The following is a 22,502-nucleotide window of genomic DNA, read 5'->3' as shown; positions in this document are numbered from 1 at the left end:
CCAGAAAAGACACTGGCCAGCACCCTCCCTCTCCAGGCTCCCTTTTACACTCTCTGTTAAAGATGCTCTGAGAAACGGAAGGTGAACATTAGTGAGCCAAGCATAAGCTTGATTGGAAAAAGCCCTTGATGTTCTCTTTGTTGATAGAATAGCAAGGATCTAGGAACTGCATGAGCAGAAGGCATTGACATAGGTGTAGCCTGGCCTCTGACTGCTCGCTCCAGGGGGTTGTGCGTTAGAGAGTAAGGCTTTGTATGAAGACTAACTTTTGTTGTTTGATTTGTCTCAGGATTGATTTGTCATGGCAGCAGAGTTTTAACAGTCCTAAAATAGTTTTTGAGACAATTTCATGTAGTTAGTAAATGTTTCATATTATGCTATTCAGAGGACAATTGTCCAAAACTTGAAATATCATTTACTGGTAACCATAGATACAGATTTCAAAAGGAAAATATTTAAAAAACATGTCTGCATATTAATCATGTACAGATTATACATAGACCATTTACCAATTTGGAAGGGAATGCCCAGTATATTTCTGTGTCACTGACTAAGAGATGGACAGATCATATGTAAATTGACATCTATATACTACTTAGAAAGACAGTGAAGAGGGTAAGCAGTGTATCTGGATATATAGTATCTGTAACCTTTATTCAGTACCCATCCTTCTTAAGCTTTTTATGTATATTGGCAATATTAACTCCGTTCAAGCTGTCTGTAAAAAGAAGGAATACTCTTCTCAACTTGTAGCAGGGCAAGCAGATGAAGATGCAGATTCTTTTTGTTTTCGTTTTTTGTTGTTTTTTTTTTTTGTTTGTTTGTTTTGTTTTGTTTTTTTTGTTTTTTTTTTGTTTTTTGTTTTTTGTTTTTTGTTTTTTGTTTTTTGCTTTTGTTTTTTTGAGACAGGGTTTCTTGGCTGTCCTGGAACTCACTCTGTAGACCAGGCTGACCTCAAACTCAAAAATCTGCCTGCCTCTGCCTCCCGAGTGCTGGGATTAAAGGTGTGCACTGCCACGCCCGGCTGAAAAGATGGAGATTCTTAAATCATCTCTGCTACATGTGACTGTATGACAGGATCTTTCATTACAAATTCTCTTACTGTGCCACTGATGATGAAGGGTCACTGTAAACCTTACACAAGGTCATGTCTGGTGACATGGTTTCATGGGCCCCATTTCATGTTCCTTACATGTTTACAGATTCTAGTATCAGATTTAGTATATGATGTAAGTTAGCTCTCAACAAATGTTGGTATCACTTCCTAATATCCTTCTTATTACCTCTATACCTATCCTGTATAGCCTTTCCATATTTGTTTCTGATGGCTAATACATTCTCTGTGTTTCACTCTAACAAAACAAAGACAACAATACTAACTGATCTCTACTACTACCATCAATGTCTTCAGAGGTTGGTTATTGGCTGCCATTGGAGATCAATAGCATTATTTGACAAAAATCAGAACAATCCGTAGCTCACAGAGCTGAAGTCAGAGTGTGGTGGAAGCAGGTACAGAAGAGTCAGCAATGGCAACAACAAGAACAGGGGAACAAGGTGAGCTTAGACTGCAACAGGTCAGATGACTCAAAAAAAAAAAAAAAGGAAGAAAAAATAGAATCAGGAACACTAATTATCTTTATGGATTTTAATTAAAATGGATTGAAAAAATTACTAAACAGGGTACATTGTGTCAAACTTAGTGGAACTCAATAAAATCAAAAGTTTGGAAGCAGCACTTTTTTATTATTATTATTGCTCTGTGCTCTAGATGAATTTTTTACAAAAGTGAATGATATATGATGTGAAGTGGCACTTCCAGATCTTTCTGGTGTTTTAGGCAAAGCTTACCCATTACAAGCAACATCTAGTAGGAATAAACAATTTACATTGGGCCCCATTATAATCAGTTTCCAGTATCTTTATAGTTTTAATTCCTCCTGAATTTTAAATTTCTTTCATTTTCTGACTGTGATGACAAACTCATTGTTCTGTTTTTAATGGTTAGTGCTCTTGATTATTTTTATTTGTGTCTACACTCAATCTTGAGTCTGTATGGATGATAAATAAACTAGATAGGATTCCAACCTTATTCCATTCCGGCCATGGCATCAGACATAAAAAAGATGGTAAGGCCCTCAAAGGTTCTTATGTATGGTTATCCACCTACAAATCCAAGAAGGGGAAAAAAAATCAGATGTTTTTCTTATACCCATTATTCCAACAAAACCATAACAAACGATGAATTTTCTCTTTAAACAACAAAGAGCAATTGAAGTGCTGTGGACATGTGTGTTGAAAATGATCTGGAATGATGCATGTCTTCTCATCTTTGGTTCATATCTCCCTCAGAAGTCCTGTGCTCCTGTGTTCAAGGAAAATGCTTATGTAAAATGTCTCTTCCGCCTGGCCACTAAGGGAACAGGTCATTATGAAAAAGCCACTTTTGAGAGATTCAGCTGCTGAATTATCACTCTGATGTGGTACCATTTTTCCAACAATTCAATTCAACCCCGGATTTTGCTGAATTCCAAAGAATAGCATCTTTGTCTCTATAAAGAACTAGGTAAACTAGTAATTTCTCTCTCTTCATGGTAATTCTCATTAGGTTCTTAAGTTAAAAGTCCTTATGGACAGAGACCCACAACTGATTAATGTGTAAAGAATGACAGACTATGGAATTCTCATCCATAGATGGGGTGTCTGTATCACATTCCTTTCTACAAGATTTAATCATCATTGATGAAGAGGGGCCTGAAAAATTGTGCTATAACCAATGGATCACTAGAAAAAAAATCTGCCTTTTGCACACAGCAAGGTAGTTGCACATAAGAATCCAGAGCAGTTAAGACAGTATATATAAGACCTGCACAGGCTAGGACAAAACTTAATCTTGGGGAAGATACACGGGCATGAAAAAGAGGATATATTAACAGGTACTAGAGTCTGGAATTGGGAGAGTCTATTTCTTTTAATGGTATGGCCTTTGGTTGGTTGACCATACTTGGTTGGTTGAAACACATTCAAGGATATATGGGCAGCACAAACTGTACTTGATGGATGGGGGGGGGGTTTCCCCATAAAGTTAGTGGGTAAGGAAGAAGGGAATGGATCTGGGTAGAGTAGATGACAGGTTAATAAAATTAAATCATATTGAAAGCAATTTGTAAAGAACACAAAATAAAAATGCAACGTCCATGTTCAAATTCTTTCTGCAAAATATTTCACTAATTTCTTGACAGAATTACCCATTTTTCTTTAGTTTATATGTAACTTTGTAATCTAGTAAGTTTAAAGTCCAGACCATCTTACATTTGGGTATATTTTCCTGTGTGTTTCTTTAGTATGCAAACTACAATGCCAGGAACTTGCCATCTGGGTCAATATGTTTTACCCAATGCCAAGTATACTACTTTGTAACCTAGTAACCAGAACATGTTTGATAAATTGGATTTAAAATATAAAATGCAGTAGAAATTCCAAATGGCTCCTTCCTGTTCATATTTATTTTAGAAAAGTGAGTGATCTAACCCAACATAAATGTTCAGTGTGTCAAGGAAAAGAGCATTCAGGTCACCAATCATAAGTCCACAATTCTTAAGGTTGCATTCTTCTTTCTTCATTGCCTTATCTAATGATCTCCTATTAGATAAGACCTTGTAAAGAACCAAAAAGCAATTCAACTGCCTTACCAATGCATAGACTCACTAGATCTTGTTTATTTCTAATTCCATTGCACATAAAATCCTACTTTCCCTCTATCTATCATCCTGAAAATCCAGGCAAGCGTTAGAAGCTGAGTGCTTTCACAACACTCTCTAATAAAAGCAGAAACAGTAGAAGGTTCTTAATGGCATGGCAATCTCTGTGTTAGCAGGGCTGGATGGCATTCCCTTGATATATAAACTCTGACAAATATATGACTCTTTCTTGTCAAGATACAGACTTACCCTTGGTTACACCCATTAGCCTGAAACCGTGCTACCTTGCTGCTCAAAGTGATGAAGTCCTACAGCATTACATTGCCCAGGAGTTATAAAGACATGAAGAATCTCAGAATGCATAGAGACAGAGATATCTTCAAACAGAATTTGCATGTTAGCAATATCCCCAAGTGACTCCCATTTTAAGAATCATGGAGATTGATTATTCTAGTACCATATTTTCTTTGCTTTCTGGCAGTCTTTCTGCTTCCAGCAATGATTTTATTAGAAATATTAAGTTGTTTCTTCTTTTACTTCTTCCTTCTCTGCCCTTCATATCTTTTTATGTACACATGCATATGTTTTAATATATAGTACAAGAAGACAAATTCGTTTTCAAATTTTTTTTACTATTTGATAATCTTACAGATATTATTGATGCAAAATTAATAGTGTATAATTTATGTAATAGATATCCAAGACTCCTGCATGTTCAATAATTTGAATATACAAAATTATTCCTACAACAATTAATGAACTTTATAACCTGAGAAGCAGTGCATTTTTCAATTGTAATGGGATCAAAATGTAAAAACCCCTCATTTTAAATGTTCCTCTGGAATCTTCTGATATTCTAGATAACCAACTTATTCAGCGGGTAGCCACAAAGCACACACACTCCTGTTGAAAGTGAGCTATCATAACATTGGAGAATTTCTGTCAGTTTGCCTAAATTGTATGTGTTAAAGAAATGAAAAAGAGAAGGAAAATCAAATTCCCATTTAACACCATTGGTGTTTGCTGTCCTGTACAGCATGAGTGTTCTCGTGGTTTTATTCACTGAACTTTCTCAGTTATGAATAAAATGACAGAGGCAGTGATGTTAAACTGCAGAGTGGTGTCATAAGAAGGTATTTACAGTGTCAGGGTGCCATGTAGTAAGCTGTCAGCCATGCTCAAAAGTAGGATGCATTTTCAAATGTTTATACAAGACAAAGTAACATTTTTAAACAAATAGCTAAGCAGAAATCTGAACATGAAGAAATTTAGTGTCCGTCAGAATGTCTCAGTACTGCTGCTTGGGCATAAATATGAGATTTGTTGTTGTTTCAAGATATTTTATCATTGTAGAGTGGATAAATGTCTAAAATTTGAATTTCCCTGGAGTGGAATATTATAACAAACATGGTTCACACCAACATCTTTGAAACATACCCACATCTTCATTTCATCAATTTGTAAAGGAAGCCCAATGGGGCCATAGGACATACTAGAGTTTCCAGTGTGTTCTAGCACTTTCTACCTGAGTAAGTTTCAGCGAGTCCTTTCTCTTTCGTCTTCAGTTTCTAGATCTGCCAAATGAGGTCACTGGGCTGGATGATACAGGCTACCATATGCTCCCAAATACTATTATTATGGACAAGTAGAAATCACAACCTAGATTGCCTCCACTCTATTGAAATAAAAGCAAAAAGAATAATTAAAAAAGGAGGGAAAGACTATTAATTCACAGTTCCGCAATTTGGCTTTTGATACTTTAATCTCATCTTAATAATTTGGAATCATGGATGTTCTGGTTAGCCAGGACTGACAGGGAAAGTCAGGGCAAAGGAAGGCCAGTCTACTGTGCATGCGTTCTGCTCAGCAGTCGGCCCAGAAGGACAGTAAATCTCACGCTTTCTAGTAGCTCTGAGCTTATCTGGGCTTCGCCTCAGTAATTTCTTCTACAAGTTCACTGGAGCCCTGGGAATCTAACCCTTAACCTAACCCCAGACAAACATCCATTTCCTTCTAGAAAACTCCCTGACTTGAGAAGTCACTAAAAATCTACTTATAAAGGAAGTCCAGGCTCCAGGGAGATGCACATGTTTTCATCTTTTAATCAGCTGTCTGCCTTCGGCTGGGCTTTTGTGAAATCTTTTTTTTTTTCCCTCTTATTACAATTTCATTATGTTAACAAACAAAGAGTCTGTTCACATAATACAAATGACAAATTCAATCTTGTAGGCTTGGTCATGAAAATTTCTTAAGCTTTAAATACATTTATGCCCCTTTCAGCTTTACTGTACTACCTAATGTAGAATACTAGAATGTAAAAATTCCACCTTCTTCTTATCATTGATATTTTCTTCTGTTAGGGAGACAAAACACCAATCAGTGCTTAGTTTATTGTTTTGCTGTTTTGGGAGAGAATGGTGGAAATGACAAATTCATAAGGTATAAATCAGGATAGCTGGGCTGTACTGGTGCAGGCCTTTAATCCCAGCACTTAGGAAGCAGAAGCAGGTAGATCTCTGAGTTCAAGGTCAGCTTGGTCTACAGAGTAAATTCCAGGACAGGGAAGATAGAGAAATTTTCTCTAAAAAAATTAATAATCAGGCCCTATATTTGTGGAAAAAATGATCCTGATACCTGCCCCTACTAATAATCCAGTTCTGAAAGAAATATTGAATATATGAGACTAAATTTATGATAAATAAATGACTTTAAATCTCTTATTCTGTTAGTTGTAGAGAACTAATATACAATTATGTCATTACTCTCATAAGTATTGACATTTATCATTTATTATTATTTTCTTCTGTTTCATCATCATCTTCATTTTATTTATTGTAGAGCAAGTCTGAAGAGTGTTGTCCTCAACCCTTTATGGTTACATCGTTTTAAAACTTAGGACGCTATTGCTGCATTAATCTTAAAAAAAAAAATGACATGAAAATGCAAGTCATTCTACTAACAACTTCAGGGCTTAGTCAACTTGTAAACAATGGTCATAAAATAAAATTAGTTAAAAGAGAAACAAAAATAAAAACAAAATACATGAATGTATGACAGAGAAAATTTGAGTTGGACATAACTAACATTTACAGGACAAATACCTTAAAATTTAAAAGTAAGAAGAACATTTTAAAATTTCAACAATCAATAGCAATTCCTCCATTCCAGGAGAATAATCGAACCACTAAATTTCCCCTGACCTCTTGATATAATGCCTGGGAGAGTAACTCAAATCTGTAATACCCAATCAAACATTGAAAACTTACTAGTTTTTAAAGACTGTTTTTAGTATGACTCTCTTTAAAATAAATAATATGTATTGGAAAGAGGTATGATGAGTCATTACATTCTGAAAAAAATATTTTTTTGAAACTCCTCACTGAAAACATGGCAAATGTCCACCCACTTTTGTCTTTGCCTATAACCCCTCACACTGTTCAATGCCTTTACAATTAGCTAACAATGCCTCAGCATTTTCTATGAAATTAATTCCGATTTGTTTGGATGTAGTTTTTGAAACAACAGAACACTTTGTTCATTTCTTGCAAGGTAATACAGAGTCAGCAAGATGAACTTTTAAGTGGTATGTATTAAATTGATTTTTAAAAGATGAACTTCAACACTGTAGTCTACATCAGTTTATTTCATACAACTTTAGCAATGAAACATTTCTTTTTAAAGCATCTTAAGGAAATGCACTTTAAATATCCATTATTACTTAAGAAAATGATTAATCCGTTTTGCTACACATGAAGAGCCCACCTTGAACATAAAAATAAGAAAAAAACTATTCTTCAGTTTGAAACACTGTCTATTATTCCTGAGAAAACTGATTTCTGCAAGGAGAAAATAATTTAAGCATGCTTGCCATATAGGGACTCATTAGAGACTTAGAGACTCATTCATTCAGTTTCTAGCTTCTCATTCTGGGTTGGGCTTACTATATACAATTCATATGTACATTTTCTAAATATGTAAATCTTCTCTTGACAAATATTTAATATCTGTTAAGTACATGCTGTTCTTTGGTACAGGGCTCTGAATTTTCTAAGTAGATGTTGCTATCTGCAACAAATATTTTGAAAATATAGCTGAGGAGGTGCCAAGCACATAAATAGCTACAGTAATTGGCAGAATGTGTTAATTGTTAACACCATGGGAAAGTATGAGAACTTAACAACTGCTAATTTAATTATGTTCTAGATACACACAGAAAACTTTTATCTATTAACCAATTATTAAATTTGCATATATCATGTGAAAAGAACTGGAGCTGTGATTAACAAAAGTTGAATGGCTAGAAGTTTAATATCCAGTTACGTACCAGAGACTCATAAGTAAAAGTTTGTTTCTAAAAGCTAAGCTATGATACTATTTAAGTGCTAAATATAATCCCAGTGATGAATGTATTAGATTCTTGAAAGGGAAAAACCTTTGTGACTAACACTGTATATCTGAGTGGACCATGAGAAACATATAGAATTTGCCTGAAAAGTATTCACTATTAGCATGTAAATAGTGCTAGAGATAGGTACATTCCACTATACTTTTATATTTTTAAATACTTTTGCTGGAATAACTGTATTTCCAACCACTGGCTAATGAACACAAGGTCAAAACCAGCACAACAATGTTGACTAGTTTCTAAAGAGTTACCCAGCAACTGAACAGCTCATTCTTTATCAGATTCTTCTTTGTGAAACTTTTTTGGTAACAATCTTGATTAATCAACCATATCAATATTAGCATAAAAGTTATCAGATCTACAGCAATCTTGGGAAATTTGGGAAATCCTAAGGTCCCTTAAGGCATGTATTTTCTTCTACAGTTCTGTAACTTAATTCTCATCCATGCCAATTTCACCCATCCTTACTATGAGCACTGTAAGTAACATATCATTCCATGTGTTGCCATGCTGTATTAGAACCAAAGACATTTGAAGGATACTTTTACCTAAGTCCAGTGTGTTGCCACTGCCAGTTGATAAATATGTCCTTGTTGTTTAATTGTTATAAAAATCCACATAACTTTGCAGCAGTGACATACTCAATGGCTAGGTATAGATAGACTGCAAAATACTAAACTTGCTTCTTTGGTAATAGATTGGATGACTTTCAACTTCTAGGAGAACAACATGTAAGAAACTTGGGGGAGGAAGGTAAAAAGCAAAATACCTAACAATGACTGGAATATTTGTTTCTATTTTCAAAATATATAAGCCTACCATCCACCTTACAATCTATTTCACTGTCTATAAATTGCCAGTTTGCCAAACACCAAATTTATTGCATCACCATCTTTGACAGAAAGAATTAAATCAGACTATTGTTAAGATTATTTTTCCTCAGCTGTAGAACAAAAGTCTCTTTCATGGGGTTGTTTTAATATTAAATAAAATACTACAGTTCCCATTGTGCTTGAGGGCCAGTGTTGAGTACATGCAGCCTATTTTGCTGTTCTTACTAACCTACAATCTGACTGCTTTTATTTGCTAATTATTGTCACTATTAAAAGTCCAATTTTAGTCTTTGAAAATTATTAGTACATGTTTACATACTAATATTTACATCACAGATTTTTAACCATTCACTCTTATCAGTGGTCAGGGAAAAAGAGAATAATTATATTAATCTATATAGTTTCAACATAAATATATTTACATAAAAATATTTTGTTTTCAATCAATTATGCAAGTTTTTATTTTACTTCTTCATCATCTTATTAAATAAGGGATGCTAGACATAGTATCGTGAGTGTTTCATTTACATGTCTCAATGACACCATCTGTGTGACAGATTCATTTTTCTACATTTGGTGAAAGCTGCCTCATCTCCTCTTAGCAGGACTAGGAAATGGAGCAAGATTTTCCCCTTGCCCCTACTATTTCTTCCACAAAGAGGAATTTTTTCACTCAATCATAGTGAAATATGCTTGCTGATTTTTTTTAAAACCAATTCTAGTTTAAAGTTTCAAATCACTGCTTACATAAGGGGCAATCAGAAAAAGTAACATGCTTTAATTTTAATCTTTTTTAAAATATGGAAGCAAGAAGTTTCAATATGATATGCTCAACTATTAATAGATTTTAAATTAAAATATTACCATTACAAATGAAGGTATACCTGGGTAAGATATTTAGTAAAAGACCCTGTAATAATTATGTTCATAAAAAGATAATAATATCTTTAATGATTTTTTTAAACAAATCCGAACCTACTTAAACCCAACAGCAGAGAGACTCAAAGCCCAGTGCTCCACAAGAGATGAGTAATACTATTTCTCAAGGTGGAGTGTTCGTTTATCTTTTAGTCATTCAAGAGACGGAAAGCTTTCTCCATTCTAAATAGTTTTATTTCAACCTTATCTACTCGAGGCTTTCATTTTTCTCATTTTTAATGAACTTACACATGGATCTTTAAAAATTACATCCCTGCTGTCTCATGGACATATCAAAAGACCTGCCTGATGTATCTAAGATGTATAAGACACTCATTTCATTTTGTTAATTAAATTCTTGGGAAACTACTGTGTTTCCTACTCCCAGAAATCAGGTTTCCTTCTCAATAGCTTCTCTGACAACAGTGAAGACAGTTTGGCTCACCGAGTCTACAAAAGTACAGGTTGTCCTATCTGTTCACGGGTCATGGTAGCACACATTTATATTTGTAATTTAAGGCTGAAGCAGGAGGATTTCCAAGAATTATAGGAAGCCTATGTGAGCTCAACTCCAGGCCAACTCAAAGAATGAGATGGTCCCAACGTTCTATTTTATTCATTTTAAAAATAGCTAGAGGAGAAGCTATGGAAGATTTTTAGAACATAGAAGTCTTAATATCCAAAACAATGAAAATAATAGTATCTTGATTTGATCATGCTACATTAGAAGACACTAATCAACTTACAATGCTATTTAAATTCAAATTTACTTTAAGATAACAATGGGAGCAATCGAATTTGCCTCAGATTTCCTATGTAGCCAGCCTTTACAACAAAAACTAATGCATACCTTCACAATCATAAATTATGTATTTTTTCATTCCTCTAACACAGAATCATTTATGCGCACATGAATGTGCAATGATAACCACTTGCTGTAAATAGCCAACAGCTTGAAAGCACCTTTAAAACAAATTTATCTATCAAACAGTATCTATCATCAATGTTGAAAGTGACATGCGTGTGCTGCTCTGAATAGAAATGGCCCCCATAGGCTTATATGTTTGAACATTTATGTATTAGGAATTAGTTCAACTTGACAGGAGATAGGAGCTGTGGCATGTATGCCCTTATTGGAGGAAATATAACAATTGAGGTGGGCTTTGGGGTTTCAAATGCTTAAGCCAGGCCCAGTATCTTTATCTTTCTGTTGTCCACAGATCTGGATATTGAATTCTCACTTACCACTCCATCACTGTTTTTCTTGTTTGACACCATGCTTCCTTGTCATGCCAAAAAGTGATCTAAACTTCTGAAACTGTAAGTGAACTCCAGTGAAATGTTTTCCTTTCAAAAGTTTTTGTGAACTGTGTGATGGTAGCACACATCTTTACTCCCAGCAACTGAGAAGCAGAGAAACAGGCAGATCTCTTTGAGTTTGAGGCTAGCCTGTTCTATAGAGTGAGTTCCAGAAGAGACAAGGTTATACAGAGAAAACATGTCTTGAAAAACAAAACAAAACATAAGGGAAAAAAAGTTTTTGTTGTCATGTTGTCAAACACTGACACTGACTAAGACAATGGATATAGGTGAACAACATCTGTTTCAGTGTTGTTTGCTGTTCTGAGTCAGTTTTTTTTTGTTTGTTTGTTTGTTTGTTTTTTTTAGTATAGTTTCTTTCTTTGTAAAACTCTGTAAAATAATTCTCAAGAAACTTCTCTTCTTTTTTCATATCATGCCTTCCTGTTTTTCAAATAAATACAGAGCAAAGCTCTTTCTGAGAGACAGAATCAGGAGCATTCAGACCTCACAGACACATAACACAGAAACTAGACATAACAGAAACAAAAACTATAGTAAGATGGTGGGAGATACTGAAGTAGAAGTGGAGAATTCAAATTTGAGCTTCCCCTTGCCAATTAATCTAAGAGAAAATGTTTGCTGTTCATTACTTCATCATTTTGTTTCTCTGGGGTTATCTTTAATGCATTAATTGACAAAGAAAATGGTTTCATGTCCCTTCTCTGTAGGTTTTGTGCCTGCAAAGTAAAACTCACTTGGGGAATGGATTTCGTATAGGTCATACTAATCAACTTTGACTCAAAGATCACTTTCATGGTAGCTAAAGTGAGAGCCTTGTCACTTAGTGAGTTTTCTAAATTTATTGCTTTCCGTGTTTACTCAGGCTCAGAGTATCTTCATAGTCTGTCTTCTGCTCACAGGGGCAAGCTACAGTATGCTTTGTCACATGTCTTACATGGCCATTTTCCAGTTCCCAGTGTGTCTTTCTTTGATTTATTCTAACATTTCACCCACATTCCTGGATTTCAGCAGATTCCACATGTCATATTCTGTAGATGAGCCTTTTTCAACTCTACATAAATGACTTCCAGGCTTATGATGAGATGTGTGCTTCTGTTGTTGTATCCTGCACCATGAGGTGTTTAGCAGCATTCCTGATCTCCCTCCACCCAATAATAGTGATTACTCCTTGGTTATGAGATGGATGTGTCTCTTAGAGGTGACATTGTTCCCAGAGTATATGGTAAACTTTCTCTCAGTAAAAATACTATGCTTAATATGACAGAAATGCAACCAAGGACAATAACTGTATCTTAAGACCCCATTAACCTAGAGTTACCAAGCCCAAAAAATTCAGTCCTAGTTAAAGTGGCAGTGAGATTAGTTTCATCCCCACATGCATTTCTATAAAATTCACACTTCAGTCAAAAGTAAAAAAGGGAACTGCTACCTATGTCGTGTTTTGAAATCAAATAAAATGGCAGGAAATAATTTTGGATAAGCCAAGTGTAGGGGTTCATGACAGCAACATCAGTATTTGGGAAGCCAATGAATCAAGACCATAATTTCAAAGCCAGCTTAGTTACATAGCAAGTCCCAAAAGTGTTGTTGTGTATGTATGAAAGAAAATATAATTATTTCTACATTGACACATATATAATGCAATTTGTATATTATATATGATTTGTCATATGCAAATATATCTGTACATATGAATTGTATAGATATATATGTCACATCAAAATACACATATATAGAACCATAACATTTAATGCTGTTATACTCATAAGAATATTAAAGATATTGTGACATACATAAATACATCATATCAATAGTGCTTACTATGAAAGGAATTTTGTAAATATCCTTTTTTGCACAAAGGTCCATTTATGAAAATATGATATTTGCTTTATTTCATATCTAAAGGATTTGATTAAACAAAGAATCCCAGGTAGTATTCTTTTCCTTTATTCCTGACAAGTTATTCATCTCTATCCCATTTATCACAGAAAAAAAATAGTTTAAAGTTGTCTGAACTTGCTGACTTCTGTACACTAGCTCTCCATTTATTTGGACTGAAAGCCAGACTCACTGTGATCTTCATGCCAACTTGTGATGAAAGGCTTTGCCTCACCTCAGAACTGAACTGGCTCCATATGCCTTCCGTTATTTCCCAAGTTGAAGTTTTAATTAAAATTCTAAAAGCAAGGTAGATTTATCTTTTCATGTTTAGGTAGGTTTAAAGTCATAAAACCCTTTCTTTTTTTTTTTTCTTCCGTAAGATCAACACCATGTAAGCCCTCAGAAAGGAGGTCACTCACAACCAGATGTCAATCATTCTTGCAAATAGGAGGCCTTGATGCCAGTGCACACTTTCTTATTGGTGACATCATTTCAGTTTTTGACAAATGGACTCTGTTTTTCTCATTATAATACTATGAGGAATGTGTTATTCTGTCTTCTATAAAGAGGAGGAGTTTGAGGTGATTAAATACGAAGACAACTAAGACATTGTATGTTGTCATTTAACTTCTGTTAGATGAGGCCAATTCAGCCTAGACTCCATTCAAGTCAAGTCAATAACTGAAGGTGACCCAGAGGACACAGGGTTTCCCTTGCACCCACTCTTCTATACACCATCTGCAACTAGATGAAAACTTGCAGAGATATTTCCAAATATACATACTTCCTGATGCTCCTCTCCCAACCTTATATCCAAGAAGTTTGTTCCAATGAAAATAAAAATAACCAAAAGGAAAAAAAAAAAAAAAAAGAGCTGAATGTGTGAGACATTTAATTCAGAGGTCAAGAGGCCTGCATACCTGAGATAAGAAACAAGCACGAAGCCAGGCCTTTTACTTTCTCGTTTTGCATTAATGTGTCTCCTTTTATTCCTGTTAAACTGAAGGAACTCCTTGGCTCTAATAAGGTGCATTAATTTGAAAGAATTGACTTCAACCTTTGCGCTGATGGTGTTCCTTAGTGTACACCAACAGCCATGTCATTTCCTGCTATTTTTGCTGCAGTAATTCTGACACAGCAAAGATTCAGGAACAACTGACCTGCTTCTTAGGTATACTGTGAGGAAGACCTTCCTTAGAGTGCCCGGTTAGCAGGTAATTGGTTACTAGATCTCTCATCTAGCTGTAAAAATTTGACTCTATTAATTTCTAAAGCAATATTATTATTATATTTTATGTACTTATCTATCCATAAATATGTATTTTTATGAAGATGGTACAAATTAATGCACTGTAAAATCTATGAAATCATATTCACATTTACTGATGGGAAGATATTATTGATTATGGACTCAATTGCTAAAACAGAAGTATATACATATGCATACACTTAAATATATACATTCATACATATATATCTTCTATAATATATGTATATATAGAAAGATACATATTTATAAACACATTACTCACCTAACACACACCTATATGTACATCTGACATTCTTACTTACATACATATCACATCTAATAGACATAGGTATATCTATATAAACATATATATCCATATATATGTGTTTATATCTATATCTATCTATATCTATATATGGATGGATATGCATACATATGTACATATATGCCTAACACACATGTGTGTCCATAAAAGAAGAAAGAGCTCATAGGACAAGTGGATCTTGACACACATTCCACAGCTCTAAGTCAAAACTGACAGACTCCATATTATCTTGATAAGAATGTGGAAAGGTCAAGTATTGATTTAGGTTTACAGGGGAAGAAAAAAAATAAAAATGCCTTTCTGAGAATATTTACTAAATTTTGCTTTTATTTGACATGTCTTTGTAGAGCAGAGATGGTCTGAATTGGACAGGATGCCAAAGATATAAAGGCCCAGCTTTTGAATGTAGTCCTAAGATCAATATTACTTGTTCCTCTGACCTTTAATACTCAAAGTAGACAATTCCTATAGAGTTGCAATGGAGAGAATATGAAAAGTGAAAGCAAAGCAGGTGGAAGGTTTCTGTAATATACGTACTAAAATACAAGTCACTATTCATGCTTATAAATAACTAGCTCTGCAAAAGCATTTTTGTGTAGATATACAAACATATATACAAAACATTAATAATTATTTTTTTGAGAAATAGACTTTAGACTCTCCTTCCTGTTCATACCAATGGAATGTGTGCAAAGATGCATGTGACGCCAGAGTGAAGTGCTTCAATACATACAATATTGATGAGAAAAGCATTGAAATCAAAATGGATTTTATATAAATCTTCTATAAATTATGTAGATAGGAGCAATTCCTTATTAGATTAATTAAGGCTTCAGAAATCTTTGTTTTCAAAGCTGTAATCTAAACAGGTTCTTGATCTATACTTTCCTGTTACTACTTTCAAATATTCCAGGCTATTTCTATCCAAAGAAGTTAAAGATCGGAAGCATTGTTTAAAATCTGAGGTCTAACTAAAAGAGAATTCCAGTCAGGACACAAAGTAAATAGATCTTCTTTAATTGGTTTCCCTGTTGTTATGATAAATACTAGCAAAGGCAAGGAAGGCTTTTGAGTTGATGCTGAAATGGAAAGATCTTGTGAGGAGTCTTATTATGGTATTTTCTAGAAGAGGGGAAGGACTTGCTATTAATGCCACTTTATTTCCATTATCTACTAGTTAAGATATGAAAATACCAGTAAGTACCTAAAATATCATTTGGGTTGGTCAAATACTAATGTCAGTGTAAATAGCATCCATTGTTGCACACTATCTCATTAGCTGACAGGATGGGGAAGAATATGTGTTCGTTTTTGTTTGTTTGTTTTAAAGATAAGTGAAGAAACTTCATAGATTTGGTTTGAGCATTATTAATTTATTCTCTCAAGCTGCTCTGCAGCCCACTCACTGTTTTGGATCAGAACCCGAGCTCTGACGTAAACCATGTTCAGGACCTTCTATGAGTCATTTAACCTTCTATGTCTAGGTCTTTTTGTTTGTTGTTTGGTCTAGGGCATTGTTAGTGAGTGAATGCAGCATCCCCAGGCTGCTTCTCTACCTTGTCACCAGCTCTTTCATCTTGCTTTCTTAAGTGACAAGATGAGTAGGACAGGTCATTTGACTGTTTTGAGAATTCAAAAGTTTATACCTGTGATGTATATAATATGCTATATATTATAGTGTCATATTTATTATTATTATTATTATTATTATTATTATTATTATTATTATTATTTTGGGTTTTTGAGACAGGGTTTCTCTGTGCAGCCCTAGCTGTCCTGAAACTCACTTTGTAGACCAGAAATCCACCTGCCTCTGCCTTTTGAGTGCTGGGATTAAAGGTGTGTGCCACCACACCCGGCTATATTTATTGTTATTGTTATTATTATTATTATTATTATTATTATTATTATTATTATTATTACTATTTCCATTTTTTTCAGAAAAAGAGTGCCACTGTCTCCAGGCTGCTGTCAAGGTCACTATGCATCTGAGAAAAAAAAAACCTTAATAATTTATTCTTCTTGCCTCTACTTCCTATGAGCTGAGGCTTTAGGCATTTGTCACCATGTTTGCCATTATACTGTACCAGTGATTAAATCCAAGGCTTGGCAGATGTTAGCCAAGTGGGCCAATGATCTTTATCTCTATTCCTGTATGTTGTATTATCACTTTAAAGTACTCATTAGAATACAAAATGTTTGCTTCCACTGTATACCTTTAGTTACTAAAAACCAACCAACCAATCAAGTAACCAATAGAAACAACAGCAACAACAACAACAACAAAAACATGCCTTATATAGTAAGCCTGAAAGCATATGACTGAGTAGGATGAATTCCCACTCTCTGGACTTTATCTCTAGGCTGTATAAACAACTGTTTGCTCACAGCCCCCAAATCAAGACATATACATTTCTGATACTTACTGTAATTTTGCATATGACATTTGGGTCTTGGTTGGGTTCTCCATCTTGAGGGACACCACCAGCAAAATGCCAGTTAGCACCTGAGAAAATTTTCCATTTCTCTAGTTTGTATCACCAATCCTAATGACATGTTGATAGGGTTGGTGAAATACATTATTATTAGTCATTTTTAAAGAGTGTTTAAAAACTGACTTTCATGGAACTTAGTGAACTTATACTTTTCAGACTACAGCTGGACAAGGGAGTACAAGGTCTATAAAAAACTTTTTCTAGACTATGACTATACAATAGAAGAGTTATGAAACAGTATTCACCACAACCACAAAAAAAATGAGCTCCTTCTGTTTGTTTCCTTGGTGTTTAAAGCACTGACATCTGAAAGTACCTGGTGACAGGCCAAGAGAGTGGAAGGCACAAAATAGAAGGACTGAATTGGAAGCCTTGAACAATTGTTAATTAGTTTCATGTGTCTCTGATCTTGGCCCATATTTTATAGTCTCCATGCAAAAAAGACATGAAAGTATAAATTTGTATATATAAATTCAAAATTGTATTATGATCATGACATACTATTCTCAGACGTGATCAGACAGCTATTTCTTTTTCACATGCATTAAGCAAGTTGAATAGTGTGTGCATGTGTACACAAGAGAAGAACGTTTCATTTATTATTCAGTAGCATTTGTGTTAGCTGGCATTCTATAACTGTTGCGAAATACTAATCTTACACAGAAAATTGTTTATTTTGAAAAACAGTTTGAAGGCTTTTAAGGCACCAGTCTATTATCAATTACCCATGTAATTTTGAGTATTTGGTAGCAATAGTGATTTCTCTGGCAACTTAGCCAAAACAACAACAACAACAACAACAAAAAAAAAAAAACCAAAAAACTGCTGAGCACTCTGATGTACCATTTTCCTACTCAAGGCACATGAAATACACCTAATAACATTATACAATTCCTGAATTTTTTTAATGTATGGGAGACATAATCCTATTCAATTAACAGCTAGTATAGCTAGTCAAAATTGTGTTAAGACAAAGAGGAAAATAGCTCAGTAATCTGCTTTTGAGGAATGGAACTTTCTGTAAGACCCTTGGCCTTTCTGATCCAGTCTCTCTCTCTCATCATGCAATGCAAAGAGAAGAACCTAGATTAGGTATGTCAGTCACTGAGCTGGTAAATATTTGAAGGTATAGTAATAGCTAATTTTAAAAGGTTTTGTAAATTATCTCTGGTATTTCTAACTAGCCTGTTGGTCTATCATCCTCATTCTATATAAGAGAAACATAAATCATTTAAGAGGAGCTAAAAATAACTGTAGAAAACACATTTAATATATCAAGTACATTTATTTTACTTCTAGTGAAGCAGAAGAAGTCCTTCCTCTTAGTAAATTTATTCATTCCTTGGGTAAAATTCTAATATCTTAAACACAGAGGTTTTTATTAGCACTACGAATTGACTTCAGTTTTGAGATGTCTGATTCTCTTAATTGTGTTGGATTGATTTAAATACACTGAAAAATTCAAGAGAGTTAGGAATTTGACAGCAGAATTGTCTAAGTACTTATAGACAGGATGAATCTGTGATTAGGATAGAGACCAATTCACTTCATAGTGGAAAGATCTCTGTCCTGGAATATCAAAATCTGAGTTTATAGAACAAGGTTGAAACCAATAGTTATAACCGTATTGAATTGACTTGATGTAAACTTAGAACCTCAGTATTCCGTTACAAGACCTGAAGGCTGTAAGTGTAGTCCTACGGAGTCATCAAAAATGTAGACTTGCTAGTTTGTGCTCCTTACATTACCTGATGCATGCCTCAAACTCCCTCCTTTCATCTTCACAAACCTGAATGCTTATAATGCTCAAAAAAGAAAAAAAAAAAAAAACTCTTAAGTAATTGAATGAAAATATGAATAAGTGAACAGATTAATCTATAAATGAATGCACAAACGTGAAACCTTGTATATGAACCCATCTACTAACTACTCAACCCCAACTCATGAATCCAGACTCATCTCGAAGAAAGATATGGAACTGATACCAGCCAGAAAACCAAATAGGCTGCCAGCAAACGGTCTATTCTCTGTATCACTTCCCTAAACCAGTTCCTCAGCCTTGTTCCCACACTGCAATAGAACACCAGCTGCAGCCTCCACTCTCCTATGCCCACATCTCATGTGGATTCCACAAACTGTCACCTTTTAACTTCCTGCCCAACACTTGTTGCTTTGTATCAGACTCCAGCTTCACGAGGCAGCCGCTGTTAATACAAACTCCCCTCTTCCCAAGGCAACAAGTAGGCTGAAGGCAGACCCACACCCTTTATACTGTTCCAGGCATGCAATTCCCAGATCTGTAGCAGGAAATTGCTATGATTTCTTTTTCTACTCTGATGCACACCACTCCTAAAGATCACAAAAACCTCCACCTCCAAATTTAAATCCCCTACTGAAAGCAATCTACAGATTCAATGCAATCCCCATCAAAATTTCAACACAACTCTTTGTAGACATTAAAATAACAATTCTCAATTTGATGTGCAAAAAACAAAACACCCAGGCTAGTTTTAACAATTCTGAAATATATACGACCATTTGGAAGTACCACCATATCTGATTTCAAGTATAAGCCAGGTGGTGTTAGTACATGTTTAATCAATCCAAGCACTCCACTGTGGAGGTAATAGAAGGGAGGATATCTATGAATTCAAGGACAGCCTGGTTACACACTAAGTTCTAGGACTATCAAGGGATACATGTAGAAACCCTGTCTCAGAAAAGAAAAAAAAAGGAGACTGAAAATAAAGCAAGCAAACAAACAAAATCTCATATTCTACAGAGTTATAGCAATAAAATTTGCATGGAATCAGCACAAAAACATATATATTTTTCAATGGAATCAATTTAAAGACCCAGACATAATTCCAAAAACATAATAACACCTGAATGTATTAAATAACAGAGGAATAAATACACTTTGAAATAAAGACAGTATATTCAAAAATGGTGCTAGTCAAACTGCTCGTCTGCATGTAGAAGAATTCGGATTGGTCCATATTTGTTCTTGTGCACATTGGAAACCTCATCTTTGTGTTACCCAAATGCTGACTTCTCTCCCTCATATCTTGTTTCAATCAGAACACAGCATTTTAATGCTTATGTCTAGAGTGTCCTGTCTCAAGTTCCTGCAAACAATTCTTACTATTTATTCTCTGCCAAATGGCTAGGTAGTAGAGAAAATAGAGTGGAAACTTCTGCCAGTAAGGTGAGAGAAAGAGAAGAAAGGAGATTCTAATCAGCCAGTATGAGGAGAGGTTCCAAGAAGACACAGTGAGAAAACAAAAACAAAAACAAAAAACAAGTCAATCCCAAAGAAGCAGATCAATAATAATATGCAAGAATCATGGGATCATGACTGAGAAGTAGCCAGATTAGCTTAAAGGGTTAATAAAATTAAATACTGCCCAGGCATTGCTGTAAACACTGGTACATATATCTTGATATCTCTGGCAGCAGATGAAAACAGAAACAGAGGCTCACAGTCAAACATTATATGAAGAGATAGTCTACATTGGAAATTTCTATCATATTCTACCCCTCAGGTCTCGGGAAATCCTGCAGAAGAGGAATTGGAAAGATTATACGTGTCTGAGGGGATAGAGCACATCAGGAGGATAAGGCCTTCTGAGTCCATTAAAAAAGGCTCATATGAGCTCTTGGAGACTGAAACAACAAGAACATGGCCAGCATGGGATTATACCTGTCCCTCTGCATAGCATCTATTAACTCAGAAATTGATGGGACCACTGACTATGAGAAAATATCAGTCCCTGACTCTTTTGCCTGCGCCTGGGACTCTTTCTGAATTTGAATTGCTCTGTGCAACTTCAATATGATAGTTTTTGCTTCATCTTATATTTTATTTTATCACACTTGGTTGTCAGAAATCTATTAATTTTAAGTGAGAGACAGAAATGGAGTCAATCCAGTGGTGGGAGATGGGGAGGAACTAACTGGGAGAAATAGAAGAAAGGAAAACTAGAACCACAGTATTTTGTATGAGTAAAGAATCTAGTTTCAAAAAAATAAATAAATGAAACCAGTGAATTTAGAGATTGTCCTCATAAAAAATAAAGAAACAAAAAAGTAGGAGGATACCACATTCCTTCAACATCTTTTCATTTATTGTTTAACTGAATATTAAGGGTATAGTGCCTGTGACTGTGAATATACTATTCTTTTTTAGAACCATGATATCAATTTAGTTGGCACAAAGATATCAGAATAAAAAATGTGCTTTCTCTGGCAAAATATAGGAAGTCATTTTTCTCTAGACTTGTGCTTTAGCATCAGCCCCACTTTTTCATTCTCTTTTACAAGGAGAAACCCATTTGTGTCTTCAGGAGACAGATGCATCAAGCGACTGGGTATTTCTGCCAATCAGCTCCTGCCAAAGTCTTGATGTTTTATTTCATTAATGCAGGCACTTTCCATTAATTTGGAAACTCTTGAAAAGTGTTAGTTCCAAAGGACATTGTTTTTTGGCTCCTGTGTTTCAAAGGGCTATTTAATACATTACTGAAATAAGTTGGTATCATGCCAAGAAAGAAACAGTGCCACCCAATTTTAATCAGTTTCTCACAATATAATTCTAATGCTTGGTCTATTGACATGTTCATTCTGTGCTATCTAGACTTGACCAAAAAAAAAAAAAAAAAAAAAAAAAAAAAAAAACAACAAAAACCAGAAATATCTACTGTCTAAAATCTCTCTCTCTCTCCCTCTCTCCCCTCTCTCTCTCCCCTCTCTCTCTCTCTCTCTCTCTCTCTCTCTCTCTCTCTCTCTCTCTCTCTCTCTCTCTCTCTCCCCTCTCTGAATCTGTGTGTGTATCTTTTCATCCTACCCTTTGTCTTCCTATTCTCTCTTCCATAAATATAAGAATTCAAGAAATTTATTTTATATTGAATATAAAGTCACAAAGGCAAACATCATTTACTATGTGTCAAGTGTGATACAGTATTAATGAATAAAAATAATTATATTCCCATCTCTATATTCTCCAAATACTCGACAAACTCCAGTTTTATGTACAAGTCTATCCTCTTTCATGTTGTCAAGTATTTGGAAAAGGCTTTGATGAAGCAGGGAATTGCAACACCTCACTCACCAATGATAATCGTGACTGTTGTATTTCTTTCCCTAAAGATTTGTTTGAGTATAATTTTCTAGCCAGTTAAACATAAAAGGGGATTAAGGAGGGAAGTTCTATTTCTTCACAGGTCCACTTATTGCAAAAGAACAGAGGTTTTTGCTGTTTCTTTGTTTCTTATTTTTGTTTTGTTTTCTTTTTGTTTATTATATAGCCTCTGAAAATCATGTAAGTAAATCCTAAAGACAAAAAAATGTCAGATGCAGAGTAACCAAGAAAA

General features: G+C 34.7%; 1 protein-coding gene across 8 annotated transcripts in view; it reads right to left on the bottom strand.

The window, feature by feature from the left end:
* The window catches only part of Lrrc4c (leucine rich repeat containing 4C), a 1,313,504-nt gene that overhangs the window by 107,385 nt on the left and 1,183,617 nt on the right, over positions 1-22,502 (bottom strand). For 3 of the 8 annotated variants that reach the window (NM_001363047.1, NM_001363048.1, NM_001363049.1), the window contains one exon: positions 2,089-2,166. The exons of 4 other annotated variants lie outside the window; for them this stretch is intronic. The gene's annotated coding sequence lies outside the window, so the exon portion shown is untranslated. Of the gene's footprint in view, positions 1-2,088; positions 21,768-22,502 lie in introns of those variants that run through there. One more of the 8 variants, XM_017318139.2, reaches the window with a different exon arrangement.

This window comes from Mus musculus, chromosome 2, assembly GCF_000001635.26.
Source record: "Mus musculus strain C57BL/6J chromosome 2, GRCm38.p6 C57BL/6J".
NCBI classification, from domain to species: Eukaryota; Metazoa; Chordata; class Mammalia; order Rodentia; family Muridae; genus Mus; species Mus musculus.
This window is presented reverse-complemented; position numbering and strand designations above follow the sequence as displayed.